We start from the raw sequence: 10610 nt of genomic DNA, 5'->3' as shown, positions 1-10610 counted from the left end.
AGCCTGCTGGTACTTGAGCCTGAGCGGGACCCCGTGGGACTCCTACCCACTCAAACCCGTCATCCTCAAGGACGGGTCGACCGTGACGGTTCTCAATGACGTCGTTGTGCCCGGCCGACCGTCCGCACACTGCTGCCAACATCTGTGGGAGCATCAGCAGGCACTGCACCTTCCAGTTGCCGTCTCGGACCCTCCATGTCGGGTTCTGCATAACTGCGATCGATTGTATCCCCCAAGAGATCGCCGCTGGCCTTTATGCAGTGATTGAAGTGGAACCAGGTCGCTGATCCTTTGACTTGGACTGCCGTTCCAGTCGATCGGATCACCTCGTACGGGCCCTCTCTCCGGGGTGATGACCACTTTCTCTTGTGGACCTTTACGAAGACCAAGTCCCCAGGGATCAGTCTCGGTTTGGTGGCTTCCTTCTCCGCCTCCTTCACCCCCTTTCTCTCCTTTCTCTGCTCCTGTCGAAACACAGCTTCATGTATTTTAGTCACTTGCTGAAGATATTTTTTCAGATCTTGCTCAAAAATATCTAATGCCGGGCCCCTAGCCAGGTGTCTAAATGGCGGTGCTGGCATGCTGCGGCCTGTAAGCATTTCATGCGGTGTTAGCTGTGTTTGGCGGTTTACGCTGCTTCTAATAGCCATCAGAGCAAGTGGCAAAGCATCAATCCAGTTAAGCTTAGTTTGCATACAGATTTTCAACAGTTTGTTTTTAATGACCAGATTGGCCCTTTCCACCTTCCCCTGCGACCCGGGACTATAGACACAGGAAAGGCGCTGTCTTATACCTAATTCCTGCATCAGCCCTTTAACCACCTTGTCGATGAACTCGCGGCCATTATCGCTTTGTAATATCGTGGGAATTCCAAATCTCGGAATGACCTCGCGACACAGGAACTTGATCACTGTGTCCGTGTTCTTGTGTTTAGATGGAATGGCCTCAATCCAGCGACTAAAGCAGTCCTCTACTACCAGGAGGTATCGTTTGCCCTGCACTGGCGTTATCATGTCTGTATAGTCCATAATCAGATGTCTGAATGGTCCCTCAGGGAGGGGTGTGTAAGCCGCCACTGTCGGTACTCCTTTGCGCACATTGCCCTGTAAGCATGTTAAACACCTGGCTAGTGTAACGTCAATTTGTGCCTGAAGCTTTGGGGACCAAAATCCCATTTTCGTGATTCGTTTCAGGGTCTCTGCTCTTCCACAGTGATCAACACCATGAGCCTCAGGTATCACTAAGGACAGAAGATCGATGGAGGCGACTATCAAACCGTTATGACTCCTCCACAGACCATCTGCCCCCCTTACAGCCCCCCTCTCCGTCCACGACTGTTTCTCGGCCTGCGTGGCTGAGTCCTGAAGATCACTCAAATTATCCTCAGTTACCTCAGTCGTCAGTTCGGCCGCAAACATCAGAACAGCCGTGGACGGCACCGCAGCCGCCGCCTTCGCGGCCTCGTCCGCCGCGTTGTTTCCCGTCGTCACAAAGGACAGGTCTTTTCTGTGTGCCTGGCACTTTACGATAGCAATGCTTTTGGGCAACTTTACAGCCTGAATAAGCGCCACAACCTGCTTGTGGTGAAGGATCGGTGAGCCGTCCGATTTCTTAAAGCCTCTTGCCTTCCAAATAGCCGCGAATAGGTGGCATACGCCATGCGCATACGCAGAGTCTGTAAAGATGTTAACCGTGCGATCTTTAGCTATTATGCATGCTTCTGTTAGTGCTATTAGTTCTGCAAGCTGGGCCGAACATGGTTGCATGCATTGTTCGGCCTTTCTTGTTAGTGTTTCTCCGTTAGGTTTGCACTGTACGACGGCGTATCCTGACCTTAAATTTTCCCCCTCCCGATAGCAGGACCCATCCACAAAAAGTGAGAGTTCTGCTATCGCGAGCGGGTCGACTCCCAAATCAGGACGGAGTTTCACGAAAGCCTGTACCTCCACCTCACACTCATGCGGTTGACCCTCGCTCGGGAGTGGTACCAGATCCGCCGGGTTACTGCCGTGGCATGTTTTTATCGTAACGTCCGAGTACTGCAGGAGCCTCATGTAAGCCTGTTGCCGTTGGCTGGTCAGAACAAATTTGCCTCTTTCAATCAAGTTTGCCAATTTGTGATGTGTCCAAATGCAAATGTCATATCCCATTGTCACGGCCGTTGCCTTCTCATACATCAAATGTGCTGCGGCCAGGGCCTGATAACAAGGTGGCAGACCCTGCTCCACCGGCGAAAGAGCTCTAGAGTAATATGCTATCGGTTGTTTTTTCCCACTCCCCCCCTGTGTTTGAGTCAGGACAGCTGTCGCATGCTGCGCTCTATGTGAGACAAATAGGTGGAAACACTTCTCATAATCCGGCAGCGCCAGGGCAGGGGCCTGTAACAACAGACGCTTAATGTTTATGAACGCGTCCTCCCCCTCCTCGGTCCATGTCAAGGGAGCGCGAAGCTTGTCTGTACCCGCCTCTTTTATCATCATCCTCAACGGCGCTGTCGCTATCGTATAGTCCTCCACCCACTCAGAGCTGTACCCAGTCATCCCTAAAAACGTCATCATCTGTCGGACCGTCAATGGCCTAGGTGCCTTGGATACAGCTTCGAGTTTCGTGGGTGAGATGTTTTTTATGCCCTTTTGAATGACGCGAGACAAGTACTCAACTTTTGGCTGGCAGTACTGCAGTTTTGAACGGGATGCCTTGTGGCCTCCCACGGCTAATCCACTCAAAACTTTGATGGAGTCCTCATGGCATGGTATCCGAGCAGATTAGAATGTCATCTGCATACAGTAAAACCGTGCTGAGTAGTGTGTCGCACACTCCTTGCAAGTCTTCCTTGAGCGCCTTCGAGAAGTAATGCGGCGAGTGCGCGAACCCTTGTGGCAACCGGGTGTAAGAGTATTGTTTCCCCCTGTGGGTAAAAGCAAACAGATACTGAGACTCTTTTTCCAATGGAACACTGAAGAATGCCTGCGTGAGATCAATGACCGTATAGTACTGCGAGCTACTCGGGATGTTTGTCAGGAGGGTGTGTGGATTAGCGACTTCCGCCTCTGGTCCAGACACCACGTCGTTCACCGCCCTCAAATCGTGTACCAGTCTGTACCTAGCCCTGTCCGCCTTTAGCACTGGGTGGATAGGTGTATTACATCTGGATTTGAAAGGGACGAGCACTCCCCCCTTTAACAGTCCCTCAATCTGATGTGATATAGCTTCCTCCGACTCTGGCTTCATTGTATACTGTCTGATAAAGGGTGGTCTACAACCCTTCTTTAACCTGACCTTCACTGGCTGTGCCGACAATATTAGACCCACATCTGTGTCGTGTTTTGACCACAACCGTTCCGGGGTGCGCGCCAACATGTCCTGTTCCAGCAAAGCATCCGCCTCTGGAATAACGCAAGGGTCTCCTGGTAATCTGATTACTTGCGGTTTTGCCAAAACTGAAAAGGAAATCATTATTTTTATGAAACTCCCATCTGCGCTGTTCCAAATTAGCGGAGATTCCGTGGAGACCCACCTTTGAGTCTCGGATTCCTGTATCATTGAACCTAGATGTTCGGATTCGTAACCAGGATTTATTCTCAGAGTGATGTGTGGGGCGGCGTCTCTTAGTCTATGTTGTTCCCGTAGATACTTACCCGTGTTAACCCTCAACGCCGCGCCCTGTCTCCCTACAATTATCGTAGATGAGTCAATCTGCACCTGCTCGGGCTGTCCCTGCAACCATGCCTTGTTCCTAACTAGGTCACTATTCGTCAAATATTGTAGTGTGCAATGTGCCTCCATGTTTGTTTGTCTAGACTGAGGCAGTTGGGTTTTCAGAAATGGCTCCCAGGGGTCACAGACCCTTTGCAGCTCTGCATCTATGTTGCCCAGCCAGAACACAGTGGCCTCTTTCTCCCCCGTCCCTTGTAGCATCATTTGGTACACGTCTTGTTCAATTTGAATCCCCTCAGGCGTACATAGGATTTTACAGCCTAGTTTACACATTGCATCTCGTCCCAAGAGATTGCGCGGGGTGCTGTCCGAAATTAATACAGGTATTGTTATGGTCTTGTTGTTATACGTCATAGAGATTGGATCTGATGTGGGTATTAATTGTGTTTTTCCCGAGAATCTGACCGTCCGAACATACTGTCCAGACTGGGGTAAGTGAGCGGCGTATTTTTGCTTTATGCAGGAAAAACCTGCTCCAGTGTCTGCCATCATCTCTGTTAATTTGCCCTCCACTAGGACCTGCAGAATAGGTTCTTGCTCAGCTCCCTTGGAAACCACAATCATTTGATTTCCCCCCGTCGCATTCTCTGGGCACCCCTAGTGATTACCCCCCTGGTTTCGGGGCCCTCCTGTCTCCCCCTGGTCGTGGGGCCCTTGTGACTCCCCCTGGCGCACGGGTCTTCCATACTCCGAGCCGGGACGGTATGGTTGCCTACATCTCATTTCCCTGTGTCCCTGCATGCCGCAGTTCCAACAGTGGAAACGGGGAAACTGTTGTTCGTTCCCCGGTCCCTGTGTAAACCGTGGGCCTGATTGCCCATTCCCTGCCTGCCGCCTGGACGCCTGGTTCTGTGAACTATAGCCATAGCTTCTCACTACCTGAGGTGCAGGCGGGGGTCCCTGGTCCTGCATGGGTGGAGAGGTAGCAGATGACACCATTACTGCCTGCAACCTCCTTTGGGGCTGCAGTTGTTGCTGAGTTAACTTCCTTGAGTCATTTCTATCCTGATCCCTGACTTTCTGCTCCTGAGCCCTTTGCTTCTCCACACTATGTGTTACATGTGCACAGAACAAAGGATAAGTCATGTCCATTAACCCCACCACGTCTTCCAGTCTATTCTTAACCACCTCTGGAAGCCCTCTCATCACACTTTCTCTAAACATCGCTCTCTGCAACGGGTCAATTTCTGGGTTGTGTCCTAGCTCACCTCTCCACTCCTTCAGTATTTTGTTCACATAGCACATGTTCACCGGCAATTGCGTGACATAAGGTGGGGATGTTGGTTTCCCTATATCCGTCTCTCTCTGATTTAGCGCTAAAGCTTCCTGCCTGTATGCTCTCCCCTTCTGGGCGTAGAGCTTCATTACCCCCAACTCTTCTGTCCTCTTTTTCAACCTCTTTTTGCTGCTGTCGCCTGGCTTGTGGTTACGAATCATTACATTCATCTCTTCGCATATGTCGAGATCAAAAGTACCTCCGGAAGGCCATTTTGTGTCCCCGGCCTTTGTACGCCTCTGCCAACGGACACCAACCTTGAGAATTAGGTTCTTTATGAGCGGGTTCCGGTCTAACAGTATGTACTCTGCTGTATGCATCGTTGTTTAGTGTGTATATGTGTTTATTGTGTTGTGTGTGTGTGTGTGTGGTTGTACTTCAGCTACTACTACTCTACAACTACCACTCCAGGACACAGTTAACCTAGATCTACAGCTACTACTACTCTACAACTACCACTCTACAGCTACTACTACTCTACAACTACCACTCCAGGACACAGTTAACCTAGATCTACTACTACTCTACTCCAGGACACAGTTAACCTAGATCTACTACTACTCTACTCCTACTCTACCCCAGGACACAGTTAACCTAGATCTACTACCCCAGGACACAGTTAACCTAGATATACCACTACTCTACCCCAGGACACAGTTAACCTAGATCTACTACTACTCTACCCCAGGACACAGTTAACCTAGATCTACTACTACTCTACTACTACTCTACCCCAGGACACAGTTAACCTAGATCTACTACTACTCTACTCCAGGACACAGTTAACCTAGATCTACTACTACTCTACCCCAGGACACAGTTAACCTAGATCTACCAGGACACAGTTAACCTAGATCTACAACTACAACGCTACTACAACTCGGTGTGTGTGTATGTGTGTGACTGTGTGTGTGTGTGTGTGTGTGTGTGTGTGTGTATGTCGGTGTGTGTGTCTGTGTGTGTGTGTGTGTATGTGTGTATGTCGGTGTGTGTGTGTGTTTGTGTGTGATTGTGTGTGTGTGTGTGTGTGACTGTGTGTGTGTGACTGTGTGTGTGTGCGTCACAACCCGCTGTCTACCGGGACACAGGAATGTGTGTGTGTTTGTGTGTGTGTCGGTGTGTGTGTGTCTGTGTGTGTGTGTGTGTGTGTGTCTTTGCTGTGTGTGTGTGTGTGTGTGACTGTGTGTGTGTGTGTGTGTGACTGTGTGTGTGTGTGTGTGTGTGACTGTGTGTGTGTGCGTACTGTGTGTGTGTGCGTCACAACCCGCTGTCTACCGGGACACAGGAATGTGTGTGTGTGTGTGTGTGTCGGTGTGTGTGTGTGTTTGTGTGTGATTGTGTGTGTGTGTGTGTGTGACTGTGTGTGTGTGTGTGTGACTGTGTGTGTGTGTGTGTGTGACTGTGTGTGTGTGCGTCACAACCCGCTGTCTACCGGGACACAGGAATGTGTGTGTGTGTGTGTGTGTGTCGGTGTGTGTGTGTGTTTGTGTGTGATTGTGTGTGTGTGTGTGTGTGTGACTGTGTGTGTCTTTGTGTGACTGTGTGTGTGTGTGTGTGTGACTGTGTGTGTGTGCGTCACAACCCGCTGTCTACCGGGACACAGGAATGTGTGTGTGTGTGTGTGTGTGTCGGTGTGTGTGTGTGTGTGTGACTGTGTGTGTGTGTGTGTGTGTGTGTGTGTCTGTGTGTGGTGACTGTGTGTGTGTGTGTGTCTGTGTGTGTGTGTGTGTGTGTGTGTGTGTGTGTGTCTGTGTGTGTGTGTGTGTGTGTGACTGTGTGTGTGTGCGTGTGTGTGACTGTGTGTGTGTGTGTGTGTGGTTGTGTGTGTGTGTGTGTGACTGTGTGTGTGTGTGTGTGTGTGTGTGTGTGTGACTGTGTGTGTGTGTGTGTGTGTGTGTGTATGTATGTATGTCTACCACCAGGGGTCAGCAAACCCAAGAGAGAAAGAGATGTGATGAGTCTGTATGCTACACCTTGGCCCACCAACAGGGGTCAGCAAACCCAGGAGAGAGAGAGAGAGAGAGAGAGAGAGAGAGAGAGAGAGAGAGAGAGAGAGAGAGAGAGAGAGAGAGAGAGAGAGAGAGAGAGAGAGAGAGAGAGAGAGAGAGCGAGAGCTATCTCTCTTGGCTCAACGCCCAGATTTGCTAGCTGGCTCTACGCCCAGAATGAGTTATCTTCTACAGATGTACGAAAGAAAGAGAGAGAGAGAGAGAGAGAGAGAGAGAGAGAGAGAGAGAGAGAGAGAGAGAGAGAGAGGTAGAGAGAGAGAGAGCTATCTCTCTTGGCTCAACGCCCAGATTTGCTGCTGGCTCTACGCCCAGAATGAGTTATCTTCTACAGATGTACGAAAGAAAGAGAGAGAGAGAGAGAGAGTGTCGTAAAGAAATCAGGGAAAGGGGTCGGGGAGAGGTTTGAAGAGATGGAGAAAAATTTGACCAGAGGTCGAAAACATGCAATTAAAATTGATTAGTGGCGCACTTATAGCTTGTTAAAAGAGGAATCGCCCCAGTGTAAACACCTCACCAGTCGTGTTCGTTTTAGCCGTCCATCCAGACCTCGTCAACACAGTCAGCTCAACTTTTTCCTCCCGCAGAAACTCTGACGGATATTTATAATAACAAGCCCAACGCTTACCTTTTTTGTCGACAACCGGCAGAATTTCTACGGGAGAGGTCCGGAGCTGGCCGTGTGAGGGGGCCCGGCAGGGCGGTCTATCACGTCAGGGTCACCAAATGTTGTGGCTGATGGTTGTTTAACACAGCAGGAGACGATATTTCCAATTGTAACAAGTAGGTAATTTATTTAGGAAAAGAAGTTCTTAACAGCAAAAGCTATGGATCGAGCAGAGGATCACCACAGCTTGAACAAAAAACACTCTAACTCCCAATCCCTCTGCTTGTCCCCTAAATCCCCTCTCAGTCCTGCCCCCCCATGACAGATATGATGACGTATCATATCATGTCAGATCTGACATGACGTACATTAAGATGATACGTAGATTTAACATCGGAGAGAGATAAAAACATTTAAGAACATGAAGAGAGATAAAGACATTAAGAAGAACATAGATTTAGATAAAAACATTAAGAACATAAACAAGATATGATGTACACACACGATATGATGTAAAACATTAAGAACATTGAAGAGAGAGTGAGATGTGTGTGTGTGTGTGTGTGTGTGTATGTGTGTGTGTGTCTGTGTGTGTGTGTGTCTGCGTACAGACGTATGTGTATTGTATGTGTGTATTGTGTCACAGGGAATGTGTGTGTGTGTGTGTGTGTCGGTGTGTATGTCTGTGCGACTGTGTGTGTCTGTGTGTGTGTGTGTGTGTGTCTGTGTGACTGTGTGTGTCTGTGTGTCTGTGTGTGTGTGCTGTGTCTGTGTGTGTGTGCTGTGTATGTGTGTGTCCGTGTGTCTGTGTGTGTGTGCTGTGTCTGTGTGTGTGTGCTGTGTATGTATGAAAGAGAGAAAAGAACAAGATATGAAAGCGATACGATGTACGAGATTACAAGCACACAACGTGCCGTACTGAAATGTCCATCTGTCCAAGTTGTTTTAAGAACGTCAGCCAGACCGTCTTTCAGCACTGCTAGTTGACCTATATTAAACTAGTCCACCCCATACACATTTTCCACAACAACATTTTCGGTACAGGACTCTGACTCTTTGTCAATGCAAAAGCATGTAAGATTTTGTGCACACACTTACACAATATATTTGAATAGAGTTAACTTGAACAAATCAAGTTAGATTTACATTAAGAAATCAAGTTGGAGTTAGTGTTGAAAATCAAGTACCCTGAACATCATTAAAGTACTTTAACATTACACAATTAAATTGTGTTTACTGTAACTGACAAATATGTTAAATCAACATGTTTATTTTAAGCAATCTTAATGTGAATGAAATATGTTGGGTTCACAAGCAATAAGTAAGTGAGGAGAACGAGGAAAAGTATGTCAGTTGGACATATTCTGATCATGTGGAACCAATGTACACATTAAAATCAAGTAAATCCAACAAACAATTTTTTTCAGTATCTATGTACAGATATTGTAATTTGTACACATAGCGACTTGCACTGTACTGCAGTACAGTGCAAGTCGCTATGTACAATATCTGTTAAAGCTTGGTCATTGATGTTTAGGATTTCTCCTCATTACTGTATGAGACCTTGTTTTCTCTATTCACACACTTCTGAAACAATAGGGCAGTGATATCTCATTCCTAGCTCGAAGACACCACAATCTTTCTAATTATGTGTGGGTTCTGTTGTCAGCTGAGTTACATTTTAAGAAATAACTTTAGGATAGTGAGAAGTATTATTTGACCAGTTCAGGTTAAAATCACAGACTACTAGTAGGTCAGCACCGGAATACTGAGAGTATTTCTGCTATTGCATTAATGGAATCATAGATCAGCAGATGGGGGTGTATAGACCCCTACTATAAACACAGAGGTAGACCCCAACTGAACCCTGCAACAAATTCAAAACACCTTGGCCTAGTGACAGAATTTAGAACAGAGCAACCTGGGCCCTATTCCCTGTACCTGGTTCAACTAAGTCGATCAAAAGTCCCATTATCCAGATTCAATTAACCCGATGTTTGAATCCGGGCTTTCCCTGTTCCTCGAACGCTGATTCAGTCTCTTTAATTCAAACCAGACTTGATACTCAGGATAATTGCGCACAGCCGCCTCACCTGAAAAGACAGCAGGTGTCGATCGCAGAAATCCTGATTTTCTAACGGCATTGATTGATTGATTGATTTAAAACTTTATTAAAAGATTGCAGAATGGGTACAATACAGTACGGCTCAATAGCCTCGCCGACAAGTTAAATGCATAATCTATAGGCTAATGTTAAGTCCCTCATTATCCCAATCAATCAGATTATATTTCTTTAAATGTGCCTGCTGGCAGTAGGTAATGGAATGAATAATCAAATGAGATCTTGCTAGCGAAAATAATTAGTTAAACTTGTTCAGAATAAGTAGATACAAACAAGCCCAAAGAGTATCTAATTGATACGAATTAATAGATACTTACAGTATGAGGATATCTGTACTGTATGCGCTGGGCTTAGGTATCATGTACTTTATATATAAATACATGGTTCCCAAAGTTTTCAAGGCTCAACCCCAGAAATAAGAGAGGCTTGGAGGGAGCTACAGTTTCACTATTAATCAGGTTTTAATCTGTTTTGGACATCATCCATACATGCATTGAATTGATTAACCTTTGGTTATACCAGTGACACCAGTCTGTCAGAATGCAGGTAGGTGAATTCCAATGGTTGAAGGCAATCACAGAGACAGAGAGTGTTTACTCTTGAACAGGTTCGACTTTAATAGTAAGAACACAGAGTAAATTCTAAGAGAGAGCAAGTGCTAAAAGCACAAGTGTAAGATAAGGTAAATGGGAGCTTATTGGAGGTCCACAGTAGAACCGTCCGCGTTATCCCCGAACGCAATTAGTGAAGACCTGACAATGGACAAGCAGAAGAGAGGTATGTTAAATAGAGACCAGATACCAACATTCCACACACACCCCCGTGACAGCCAATCAGGAACCACCCCTAAGTGACAGCACTAATTGACAGGGAAATGACAGG

Source organism: Notolepis coatsorum (assembly GCF_963971535.1).
Source record: "Notolepis coatsorum genome assembly, chromosome: 19".
In the NCBI taxonomy this organism is placed as follows: Eukaryota; Metazoa; Chordata; class Actinopteri; order Aulopiformes; family Paralepididae; genus Notolepis; species Notolepis coatsorum.
Note: the sequence above shows the minus strand (reverse complement) of the source record.